Consider the following 13877-nt stretch of genomic DNA (forward strand, 5'->3'; position numbering starts at 1 on the left):
TTCTGCTGTACATAGGATCACAATGAGTCGGTACTTACTGGATGGCACCTAAGAACAACAAGAAGCAACACTTAACAGCATCAGCAGCATGACCCAAATATAAGAGGATCACTGTTCCTTTTTTTTTTTAGTACATGAAGAAGCAGATAAAGCATTTAGTTGAAATGTCCCGTATCATGCAAACTTTATTAAGAGATTGAATTTGGTTTCCAGGCTATTTGGAATATATTGGTGGTCCTCTTATGGATTTTCACCTTTCTTACAGGAGATCTGGGTTCAGTTCCTGACCAATGCACTGCATGTTCAGCCACTGAGGTCATGTAAACCTTGATATCCCTCTGTCAGTGGAGGGTTGCATGTTATGATGATGAACAAGTTTCAGTAGAACTTCCAGATTAAGGTAGATAAGGAAAAAAGACCTAGATATCTACTTCAAATATTGGTCAATGAAAACCCTATGAGTATCAACTGTCAAATCCTCAACAGACCATTGCAGTATTTCTTTCCATTGTGCATGGCTTTACCATGAGCCGAGGGTCAACATGACAGTATCTAGTAATAACATGAGGATTCAGATTCTGAATTAATTATTTGTTTCTCTGATTGATGGTCTATGTATTGATCCAAAACAAAGGGGGAAAAAATACACTAAACACTGGTCAAGCCATAAGCATCAGTTGCATCAGCCTGTCTCTTCCTTGACTCGCTCTGAGGAAAGTGGCTTCAACATTAAACTTGCCCCTAATTATATTATCTCTCTGCTTCCTCCTCACAACCTGCAAGAATACAATGATCAAACACATGAGTCACCAGGTGACTATGTTGAAAGGGATGCTTAGAAGAAGCACCAAAAAAAATGAGGTTACACACTAATAACAAAATCTTTCCCAACATTGCCAGCTCACACAGCCAGCAAGCTTGCCTTTCTCCTAAGGAGACCTGGATCTGAACATGTGCCATCCAAGGGACAGGAAAAGGGAAGGCAGAAAAAGAAAAGAAAGCTTTTCCTTTTTTAGCTCTTAAGCCAGTTTTATTCTGGGGTTTTATTTACTTTTTTGTTTGGCTGTGGGGGTTAAAGGGCTCACAGTAATGAAACTGGAATCTATGGATTTATTGCTCTTCCTGTAGACTGCTGGATTTTCTGATGTGCTTGGTGGTGAGCTTCAACTTCTTCAACCTTTTTCACCTAGAACACAGGCTTAGTCTAGCCCTAAAGGCTCCCTTTCTGATGGATCTAGGGAAGTGTTTAGACCTGGAGCAGCCCACGTTTGTAAACCCAGTGTGGAGTTCAGCCAACCTCAGGCTCAAAAGATTGTGTTTCTGAAAATGCATCTATGCTTGCTGATGTTAGCACCTCTTGTTAAATACCCAGCAAATTTCACAATGAAAATACATACTTGTCAATGGAAAACCAAGCAATTTGTTGTGATTTAAGTCTTTCCAATGTTCGTGCAAACTGGGGCTGGCTTCTAGGTCCTCTCAGCCTTACTCCTGGGTTTCTTGTAAAGAATTCCTTGTCCTACTGTTATTGATACTGAAAAAATCCACGTCCTTCAAGATGCCACATTTCCTTTTAGAGGTGAGTTTTTATATTATTTACACCTTAATTTTTTCCAGAAGGGCAAAGAGTACATCAAAGATGGTATGGGAGGTTGCCAATACGTATGATCAAATCCTCTTATTTGTATTTATTCACTTCTCTAACTGTAATCCCCACCCTAATCCAAACCAGCACCATCTCTCCTGGATCATTGCAATTGCTTCCCAATTTATTTCCTTGCCTACACTTTTCTCTCAGATCAAACTATTCTCAAAGCTGCTGCAGAATGACCTTTTCAGAAAGCAGACCTGCTCCTGTACTTCCCTGCTTAAAATAGTTCAATTACACTTGCTTATATCTGTGGTGGAGTCCTGGTGTAGTACTGTAGGATAATGCAAAGTCAATTGAACTGCAAGGTCAGTGGCTCAAGTTCATCAGCTGCTCCTTGGAAACTCTATACAGGGTGGCTATGGATTGGAATCGACTCGATGGCACTTAACAACAATAACATATCTGTGGTGGACCATAAAGTCAGTTTGAACCACAAGTTCAGCAGTTCAAACTCACCTGCCACTCTTTGGAAACCCTATACAGGGTTTCCTAGTGGTCAGAACCAACTAGGTTACTGTTACCAATAGTAACAACAACATATCTAGAATCAGAGCCCTGATGTTGAGATATAGGACTGCAAGGTGGGTTTGAACCACAAGGTCAGTGATTCACAGCTGCTCCTTAGAAATCCTATCCAGGGTGGCTATAAGTCAAATAACTCATTGCATTAGGCAAGTATGCTGCACAAAACCTTTTTTAAAGTGTTGAAGACTAAGGTGAGCCTGACCCAAGCCATGGTATTTTCAGTAACCTCATATGCATGTGAAAGCTGGACAGTGAATAAGGAAGACTGTAGAAGAATTGATGCTTTTGAGTTATGGTGTTGGAGGAGAATATTTAAAGTGCCATGGGCTACCAAAAGAACAAACAGATCCGTGTTTGAATAAGTGCAGCCAGAGTGCTCCTTGGAGGCCAGGATGGCCAGACTTTGTCTCTCATTCTTTGGACATATTGTCAGGAGGGACCAGTCACTGGAGAAGGATATCATGTTTGGTAAAGTGGAGGGTACGAGAAAAAGAGGAAGAACTTCAGCGAGATGGATTGGCAAAGTGACAGCATCGATGTGCTCAAGCGTGGCAACAATTGTGAAGTTGGTCCAGGACCGGGCAGTGTTTTTTTCTGTTGTACTTAGGGTTGCTATGAGTCCGTACTGACTTGATGACACCTAACAACAACAATGATTTTGAACCAACTTAACATATCTAGAATCAGTCATAACTCCTTAACACTACTTACAAATTCCTGCCAGGTTGGTTCCTGACCACTTCTGTATTTTCCCACTTTCATTCTACATTCCAGCCACATTAGTCTTCCATAATCCTGTATTCATCATGTTCCCTCAACTATGGGTCTTTGCAAAGACTGCTCTTTTTAGTTGAAAAATGGTTCCCTCATCCTATGCCTGGATAACTGCTGCTCATTCTTGCTATCATAGGTCAATCTTTCCCCTCAGAGGAGGAGTCTTTCTCAGTTTTTCTTGACAATCCTGACCAGATCATATTATCACAGCTCATACCTTCCCTTTGAAGGACTAATTGCACAGGCCAGTTTACACTCATTAAGCAATCATTTGATTAATGCCTGTGTCTCCCTGCTGACATTGTTCTGTTAAGATAGCTGCAATGACTAAGTTGCTAATCACAATGAATCTAATGTGCAGCCTGGAGCTGGCACATGAGGAATACTCAATAAACTGAATTTCTGGAGTGGTCCAAGTTAGAATAGATACCATGATAAGTATATGTCCCTTTTTCTTTTCCAGGCCTTGTCGCATTCCTCTCCCCTAAGTTTGAACACAAACTCAATTTCTTCTGACTTACAGCCTCACATTACTGTTGGGCACTCAACTAGAAGTTTAAAAACAGTTATTAGCCAGCTGTTTTACACTTGATCCTCACCCACTTGACCTGTTCCATTATGCTTGTGTGGCATCCAGAGAAAACATAGCCCAGCCCACTAAAGGGTTTTAAAGTTTTGAAGCAATTCCCAATATTTTAAAATCAGGGAGTATCATCGAAAATGTATATTTAAGACTTCTCATTATACAAAAAAAAAAGGGGGGGGGGCTGGGCTGTCTGCCAGTCCATATGGCAAAAAACAAACAAACAAATAAAAAAACCTTAACCCATATTGAGTTAAGTTGAGCAGTGACTGTCCATATAGGAAAGGATAGATGATCTCTAGCTCAACACAGTCCTAAAGGCCCACTTCACTCACTTGATGATTCAGCAGACTCCTGAATACATTGGAATTGAGACCCCTGCTATCACCGACAATAGGCTACCAACATGTGATTCTTTCCTTTCCTTTTTCTTCCTGGTTTCTAGTAAATTCTCAGACCAAGGTATATGTTCTAGGGGAAAATCAGACAGTGACTTAAAAACTGTTAAAAAGTCATCTGATCATTCAAACCTCTGCCTGTTTCTATCTCTACTGTCTTCTCTAAGCTTGTTGTTGACCATAGCAATGACCCAGTCATTATGATTCACAGGAAGTTTTTGATTTGGGTAAACATGGAATGAAGCTAGGCTATGGATTTACATGAAGTTTCTCTTAAAAAAGAAAGAAAGAAAACTTAACAACAAACAAACAAAAATTCTCTATCACTACATCACTTGTTTTTGTCTGTTGAATGGGGGTGAAGATAGTTATCATAGCAGACAGAATAAATGGCAGAGTGAGAATGCCTTCTGCCTTAATGACCTGTCTTCTCCAGGGAACTTAAGTACATTTCTTGAGCTTGTGACCTTCCATTGGACACAATACAAAGGGTGGCTATTTACTTGATTCTCATGCTTAAAGGAAAAATAAAAAGGAAGTCCAGATGAAAGTTAAAAATAGGACAATGTGAATTGAATGCAACTTTCTCTGGGATCATAAGTCTGGTGCAGAGAAATAAAGAAAGAATATGAAAAAAGAGAAAGACCATAGCATATGAACTTCTTGGAAGAATTTTACTTGCTGACAAATACTTATCCAGAAAACTCCTCAGACTAATTCCTCATTAACAAAAATGTCCAGGAATGTCGGTAGAATTCATCCACCCATCTTTGAAGGAATCTTGAGAGCTAAACTCAGAAAATTCCACTGCTTTGAAACATTTCTCTTGCTGTTCATTCCCCCAATTGTTCATTATCATTTTACTAAGTAATTTTTCATAAAATCTTTATACATAATCTCTACCTCCTCTTTAGGAAAGTCACAATTTCACTTGAGATTATATAGTTGAGTTAGACAAGAATAACCACACAGCTCCCAAGTTCCAGGCGTTCCTTAGGAAGAGGACCCCTTCTTATTATTATTATTCACTTAAAATAAACAAAGAGCGGTGTTTTGTTTTGTTTTGCCCAATTTCAACTTGGTGGAGGGCTGAATTTAAACTTCCAACCCTGACTCTGAAGCATTATTCCAATCAGGGAATTATGTCACAGGTGGAGACTTTGCAGGTGGAGTCCTGTCCCTGGGAAACAAAGCATCTGCTTCCATATGAATGTCATCAGTAATAAAGAAGGATGGGGAAGTCATGTGATCCAGGAATTGGATCCTCTCCATATCAGATCTGTCTTTCAGTTACAAAAACGGTAAGTTACCCTCAATTATTTTGATGCACTTGGTGAAAACCTTTTCTTAGTTTTACCAGAGACAAGAAAACCTGATGAAGGATTTAGAAAATATTGATTCTAAATTCTGCTACAAACTCCAAATGGCCCTTCTTGGTTCAGAAGCAAGAGACTTGGGGGAAAATAAGTTTAAACTCATAAAAACACTCAAAGGGCACACTGGTCATCAAACAGCTCTGAGCAAACTGCATTTGCAAATGAATCTGCAAACATGTGGATTCAATTTTCCCTGAAATGCCCAGAGGTTAAAAAATTAAGGGGAAAATGTTTGGCAGAAAGAGCCTGGGGTTTGGCTCTGCACACAAGTTTCTGAAAAATAAATTGATTGTTTTGCCAGAGAGAAAATATTACCTGGTTCCCCTTCTCAATCACGTCTCTAACTTAATTATCAATTACACCGTTTCTCATTGTCCCTGTGAAGTGGACAAAAAAGTTGAGTTCGTTTGAAAGAGAACAAGGTTTTTTTTCTTTTCTTTTTTTTTCCCATTCCCAGGATGGTCTGTGCATGGCTGACCCAGAATTTCAGTTCTGTCGTGGGTTTCAACTCTAGGAACATAGTGACAAGAAAACCATCTGCCAGCCAACTTGTTTCTCCTTTGCCTACTGCTTCCCATCTGCCTCCACTCATTGAGTTTTACCCCTCTTTTGCCTTCTGCCAACCTCCAAAATAATACCTTTTTTATGACCAAATAAACACAGGCAAACATGGAACCGCTTTAGATCAAATCCAAACTGTTTTAAAAGATCATGAAAATAGAGTGGGTGGGGGAAAATTACATCTGTGAAAAGCAGTGATTAGTCTTAAAACAATGTAAGGCCAACAGCACAGTCCCATTACAAGATGAGTATATTCCCGGTAAGTGACTGTTCCTGGTCTCTGAGGTAGCACAATTGTCACATGGTTTTGTTGTTGCCATGGTAATAATCTGTAATTGTGCAGAAAATCCACAGAACTCGTGAGCAACTCCTTAGTGGATTGGGCTGAAAGAAAATCAAACCCATGAAAAGCTCTGAATTGATGTGGTTATGAAAGTGCATTGGCCACCTGGTCCCATTTAAACTGACCTGGTTTTGTGGATTTCCTGACCCTGACCCCCATCTACCTATGGTGAACTTCCTATTTTATGTAGATTTTGCTTGTTGTTACATTCATAATGGGTGAGCAGTATAAATCCTAGTCAGCTAAGAAAATGCTTCAACTCACTCCTTAGAATTCTGAACACACCATTTGGAATCAAAGGGGTAGGAATTATTGCTCTTTTAGTTGTTGGGACTTCCAGACCCTGGACTAGGGTTGAGAACCAAGGCCTGATTTGCACAGTCAGGAGAAACACCATTACAGTCTCCACAAGGCCAGGTGGATAATTTTCCCTGGTCAAAACACCAAGGACTTGCTGGGCAGGGGTCTGGTGTAGTGAGGATGTGTTGTTCCTGGGGTAGCTTGGCAACAGTGTACACACACATGCACAAAACACCCATCTGAAGCGATGCCAAGTCTCGCCTTCCTTAAGGCAGGCTAATACAAACCATGCCCAAAATATGGCCAGGAAATGGCGGGTAGGTGGCATTTCTCCCTCCTGCACTAAGATGCCATATGACGTTTATGCTTGTATCTGCAGTCAACTCCAAACGATTGAGGCATGGCTGAGTGTAGGGGCCCTGACAGAAAATTGAACAGGAAGAGGAGTCAGACAAATCACTCTCATGCTCCAAGCTGCAGTAAGAATCCCATGGGAATGCTGCTTCCAAGCAGCTCCCATGAGAACATCTGCTATGAAGCCACTCACGCCAGGCCCTAAACCCAGACTCATTAGTAAACTGCTTCGTTCCTTCTTATTTATTTATTTATCTTCTCATATACCACAAATATGACTTGATTTCTTTAAGCACATTTTTTTTCCCTACTGGGAACAGGGAAAGGAACGTAGAGAATGAATATTGAGAATTATGTTGGGGTACTTTCTCTTTGATACCATATCATTTGGGGTTCTTTTTTTGCAGGCAACAGAAATGAACTCTGGTTAAATTTAAACAGAAAAGAGTATGATAAGTAGAGAGTGAAGGGCTCACAGACTCAGGAGGAGATTTGAGAATAAGGATCAGAGTAAATAGGAACCAGGGCAGTCCAAGGGTCTAGGTAACGAGAAACATCCTCGACAATATGATCATTGCAGCTACTAGAACATTCATCTTCAACTTTTTTGTTGTTGCTGTTACTGTCATGTTTCTCAAGATTCCAAGTGTTAGGGAAAATGTGGCCTAATTTGGACCATGAACCTAGTTATTCCTTTGTAGCTGGGAGAGAAAAAAGGGAAAAAAAAAACAGCACCTTAATTAATTAATTAATTTAATTATTTTTATTGTGAATTGAGTGAAGGTCTACAGAGCAGACTGTCAATTTTACATTCAACAAATCATACACTTTGTTTCATCTTGGTTGCAAGCCCTTCAAAGTAACGTAACTTATCCCACTTCCTCCCTGTGTTTTTTTTTGTTTCCATTTCTCCTTCTTTCCCTACACTTCTGAATTTTGCCCTTAGGTAAATGCTGCCCTCTTAATCTTGAATGGTTGATAATTCTTTAGTATGCATAGCTCAACGAGTGCTGTTGTCTCTACTATATATGTATCTATTGCTTGACTGAAATTTGAGGCATGAAGATGAGTTGCGTTCCAGACTTGAAGGGTTCTACCAGTCTGTATTAGATCAGTAAACTTGGTTATTTTTATGATTTTAAGTTTTGACTCAAATAAAATTCCATTGTGTGTATGCATCATAGTTTATTTATCCATTTGCCCATTAAGGTGGGCATTTAGGTTGTTTCCATGTTTTTGCTATTGTGAATAATACTGCAACGAGCATGGGTGTGCATTCGTCGATTCTTGTAACTCTTCTTTATTTCTCTAGGATGTACACTAAGTAAAGAGATTGCTGAATTGCTGCATTTCTATTTTCGACTTTTTGAGAAAGTGCCATATTTTTTTCTATAGGGGCTGTACCATTTTGCAGTCCCATCAGCAGTGTAGGAGAGTTCCAGTCTCTCCACACACTCACCACTATTTGTTGTTCCCTCTTTCCATGAACTTAGCTATTAATGCTGGGGTTAAGATGATATCTCATTGTTGTTTTGACTTACACCCCTCTTAGGAGCTCTGGTAGCATAGTGGTTACGATTCGGGCTGCGAACCACAAGATCAGTGGTTCAAAACTACCAGCTGCTCCATGGGAGAAAGATGAGGCTTTCTGCTCCCGTAAAGATTACAGCCTAGAAAACCCTGTTCAGGGTCGCTATGGGTCAGAACCGACTCGATGGCACTTAACAACAACAAGAAGGAGCTTTGGTAGCATAGTGGTTGTGAGTTGGGCTGCTAACCTCAAGGTCAGCAGTTCAAAATTACCAGCAGTTCCATTGGAGAAAGATGAGGCTTTCTGATCCTGTAAGGATTTACAACCTCAGAAACCCTATACAGGGTTGCTATGAGTCGGAACTGACTCGATGGCACTTATCAACAACAACAATGACTAATGTACAAGATTGGCAGTTCAAATCTACCACTTGCTCCTTGGAAACCTTATACAGGGTCATTATGTGTCAGAACTGACTTGATGACACACATAACAGCAACAACAACAAATGGCTGATGGTTACAAACATTTCTTCATGTTTGTTGGCTGCCTGAATGTCTTCTTGGACATTTGCTTAATTGGAGCTTTTGTCTTTTCTTGTTGAGGTGTTGACGTTTTCTAAAAATTTACGATATGTCATTGCCAAAAATGTTTTCCTAGTCTAAGGGTTCCCTTCAAGCTCTTTTGGTAAATGTGCATACGTCTCTAATTTTTAGAAAGTCCCACAACTATTTTGTTGTCTGTTTGTGTCTTTAAAGTTATATTTAAAAGTGTATTTATGCCATGTGTCCCTTTTTTAATGTGTCCCTTTTTTTCATTCATGATCTTTGAAGTTCTGAGATTTGCATTTAGGTCTTTGATCCATCTTGAGTTTGTTTATTGTATGGTATTTTGTCTCATTCTTCCACAAATGGGTATCTGATTTTTCCAGCATCATTTATCAAAGAGACTATCTTTTACTCACTTAATGTGCTTTGGTCCTTTGTCAAATGTCAGCTGTCCACAGGTGGATGGATTTACTACTGTGTTCTCAGTTCTGTTTCATTAATCTACGTATCTTTCATTCTACCAGTAAGAGGCTGTTTGACTACTGTGGTTATGCAGTAGATTTTGAGATAAGGAAGTGAGAAAGCCCCTACTTTGTTCTTCTTTAATAGTGTTTTGATTATCTGGAGTCTCTTTCCTTTCCATATAAAGTTGGTGATAAGTTTTTCCATCTCTTTCAAGAATGATGCTGGAATTGGGATTGCATTATATCTATAGATCACTTTGAGTAGTATTGACATTTTCACAATATTAAGTATTCTTATCCATGAGCATAGTATATTCCTCCATTTATATAGGTGTCTTTTGTTTTCTTATAGCAGTGTTTTGTAGTTTTCTTTGTATAGGTCTTTTGTTTCTCTGGTTAGGTTAATTCCTATGCATTTCATCTTTTGTGTGACTATTCTAAATAATATTGTTTCCCTGAATTTCCTTTTCAGATCTCTATCTATTAATGTAAAGGAATCCAACTGATTTTTTGTATGTTCATTTTGAACCCTGTCAATTTCTTTCAATGAGTTCCCATAATTTTCTCAATGAGTCTTTAGGCTTTTCTATGTATAGAATTATATTATCTACAAATAATAAAGCTTTGCTTCTTCCCCAGTTTAGATACCTTTAAATTTCCTTTCTTGTCTTATAGCTCTGGCTAGAACTTTCAGCACAATATTGATTCAGAGTGGTGATAAAGGGTATTCCTGTCTGATTCCTGTTTTCAAGGGGAATTCTTTCAATTTCTCTGCATTGAGAGTAATGTTGTCCATGAGTTTTGTATATATGCACTTTAACTGTGTTTTGGAATTTCCCTTCTATTCCTATTTTGTGAGTATTTTTATCATGAATTGGTATTGAATTTTGTCAAGTGTCTTTTCTATATCAATTGATATGATCATGTGCTCTTTTCCCTTGTTTTATTTATGTAGTGAATAATGTTGGTTGTTTTTTCAATATCAAACCTTACTTACATGCCTGGTATGGATCCCAGTTTGGCATGATATATTATTATTTTTTATATGTTGTTGGATTCTATTAGCTAGGATTTTATTGAGAATTTTTGCATCCATGTTAATGAAGGAGAGTGGTCTATAGTTTTGGTATCAGGGTTATGCTCACTTCATAAGATGAATTTCGGAGTTTCATATGCTTTTCTATGTTTTGGAAAAATTTGAATAAAATTGGTGTCAGCTTTTCTCTGAGTGTTTGGTAGAATTCACCAATAAAACCATCTGGATCTAGACACTTTTGGTTGGGAGTTTTTAAATGGCTTGATCAACTTCTTTGTTTATAAGTCTGTTCAAATTTCCTGATACAGACTGTGCTAGTTTAGGTAGGTTTCTAGAAATTTGTTCATTTCTTAGAAGAAATCTAGAGATTTTCAAATTTGTCAGAGTACAAATCTTCATAGTACTCTGTTACTATCCTTTTTATTTCTGTTGGTTCTATTGTGATGTTACCCATTTAATTTCTTATTTGTGTTATTTGTATATTCTCCCTCTTATCTTTTACCAATGGCTTCTTGATTTTATTCATCAAAGAACCAACTTCTTGTCTTATTGACTCTGTTGCTTTTCTGTTTTTGCTTTTTTTATTATTATTATTTTCATTGACTTCTGCTCTAATATTTATGACTTCTGTTTTTTTCTGGTGGTTAAAGGCTTATTTTGTTGCTTTTTTCATAATCGGTAAAGTTTTTTTTTTTTCTCTCTTTTTTTTTAAATACATGCATTTACTGCTATAAATTGTCCTTTGAACACTGCTTTTCTGTGTCCCCAAAGGTTTTAGTTTGTTGTGCTTTCATTCTCATTAGATTAAAAAAAATTTTTAAAAATTTTGTTTCTGCTATTACCCAATAGTTTTAAAGCAGGATGTTATTCAATTCCCATGCATTAGATTTTTTTTTCCATGATATTTGTATTGTTAATCTCTATTTTTATAGCATTGTGATCTGACACGATGCTTTGTGATATTTCAATGTTGTAAATTTTATTGAGGCTTATTTTGTGGCCTAATATATGGTCTCTTTTGGAAAATGTTGCATGTGCTCTGGAAAAGAATATATATTGTGTTGCTCTTTTTTTTTTTTTAAACTGTTTTATTGTGAATTATGTGATAGTTTATATGGGAGAACATTAGTTTTACATTCATCCTAGCGTATATTGTTACTGTGCTGCTGTTGAGTTGAGTGCTCTGTGTATATGTCTATGAGGTCAAGTTGTTTGATTGTGTTGTTTAGTTCTTCTGTGTCTTTGTTGAGTTCCTTTCTGGTTGCTTTGTCCTTCATCAAAACTAATGTATTAAAATCTTTTACTGGACTGGTAACTGTGAAGTTAGCAATTCAAACCCATCAGCTGCTCCCAGAAACTAGGGTTGGTATGATTCACAATCAACACAATGGCACACAGCAACAACAACATCATTATTGTAGAGTTGTTTTTTCTTTATTCTGTTCTGTTAGAGTTTGATTCATGTAATTTGAGGCTCTTTCATTAGGAGCATAGTTATTTATTATGGTCATAGCCTTTTGTCCAATTGGCCCTTTCATTATACAATGTACTACTTTGTCTCTTATCAGAGCATGGTGGCTTCATAGGATAAGAACTGGACTGGGAACCACAAGGTCCGTAGTTTGAGCCCACCAATCACTCTGTGGGAGAAACATGAGGTTTTCTTCTCCTGCAAACATTTAAAAGAAAAAAGAAGAAGGAAAAATCCTCAAAAACCCTATACAGGGTTACTAAGAACCAACCAACTTAACAACAACAAAATCTCTTTTGTTGATTTTTACCTTAAAGTCTATTGTATTGAAACATTAACATTGTGACTCTTGCTTGATTTATTTTTAAATTGCTGTTAGCTTGTTATATTGTTTTCTATGCTTTGATTTTTTCAGTCTTTTTATCTTTCTATATAAGCTATATCTCTTTTAGACAGCACACTGAAGGATCCTGCTATCTTATCCTTTCTGCTACTCTCTGTATCTTGACTAATTATTTAATTTATTTACATTCAGTGTAATTATTAATAGATACTAATTGATTGTTGTCATTTGTGTTGTGTGTGTATAGGTAGTGTTGGTTTCTTTGTTCCACATAATTTTCTAAGCCGAGTTATTTTTGTTAGTGAACTTTCTTGCAATATTCTTTGTTGCTGTTATTTTAATGCTTACTAGCTCTTTGTGGTTTTCTTTTTTTATTTTGATCAGAAAGTTTATTAATTTTCTTTGATGATAGCCTTAAATTTATTAATGTATTCTCCTATTTAAAACAGTCTGTTTCATCCTGAAATATACTTGAGTTACTTGCCATTTGCAAGTTCTGTAACTACATGATCATCTCTCTGTGCTTTGTAATTGTCTTCATGATAGATTGATATCTCTGATTCTGAGGTTCAGACTTATACGTTTTTGTATTTTGGATACTTCTATATTTGTATTGTCTTCTGGATGCTGTTGTCATATATGTTAATTTCAAGTTATTTTCTGCTGTTTGTTCTTGGCTCATAGAACTCCCTGCAGTTTTTCTTGTTTTGTAGTTTTTCTTTTGTAAATTGGATCCAGTTATTACAAGTTTGTTAATTTCTGCTTCTCTAGAAATATCCTAATTGCACAATTATATTTGAGTGACAATTTTGCTAGGTATGTGGAATCCTGATGTGGGACTGTAGGGTAAGCATTGGACTACTAGCAGCAAGATTGGCGGTTCAAACCCACCAACTGCTGCTTCGAAATCCAATACTGGGTCACTATGAGTCAGAACTAATTCGATAGCACTTAGCAAAAACAACATGATTCTTGTTTGGCATTTCTTTTTTCTCTTTTAGCGTTTTATATATGTCCTCTAACTGCCTTTCTTACACAATTGTTGTGGAGAATTCAGAGCTGTCTTATTTGTTCTCCATTGTAGGTAACTTTTAAGTTTTCCCAAACTGTTCTGAGGATTATTTCCTTATCTTTTTTTTTAAGTTTTTATTGTGAATTGAGTAATAGTTTACATGAGAAAGCACTGGTTTTATACTCATTGTTTTATTGCAATGATTACAGACTCCTCCATGCATCATCATTCAGCAGTATTTGCTTCTATTCCCTCTTTTTGGGGGAAAACACTCAGGATTATATAATCATTTAAACGACCAAAGGGCACATTCTGTAAGCCTGCTTTTGGCTGCCAGCAACACAGCCTTTCTCTTTCCATGAGTCTAATGTCCTCAGCTGCTCGCTCTCTCTCCATGTCTTTATCTCTGCCTCTATCACTGGTGTTGTTTCCACTTTGGATAGGGTCCCACATTCTGCCCATGCTCATGCTCTTTTCCCTTGATGGTCCTAGGGTACTCTAATCCTAGAATGTAAGATTAACTATCCCCTCTTCCTGTTACAAAACTTCTACCTTTACAGTTTTGACAGTTACAATTAGTCATGATAACAATTATTCACTATTGAAT

The sequence above is a fragment of the Chrysochloris asiatica genome, unplaced genomic scaffold (assembly GCF_000296735.1).
Source record: "Chrysochloris asiatica unplaced genomic scaffold, ChrAsi1.0 scaffold00073, whole genome shotgun sequence".
Taxonomy (NCBI): domain Eukaryota; kingdom Metazoa; phylum Chordata; class Mammalia; order Afrosoricida; family Chrysochloridae; genus Chrysochloris; species Chrysochloris asiatica.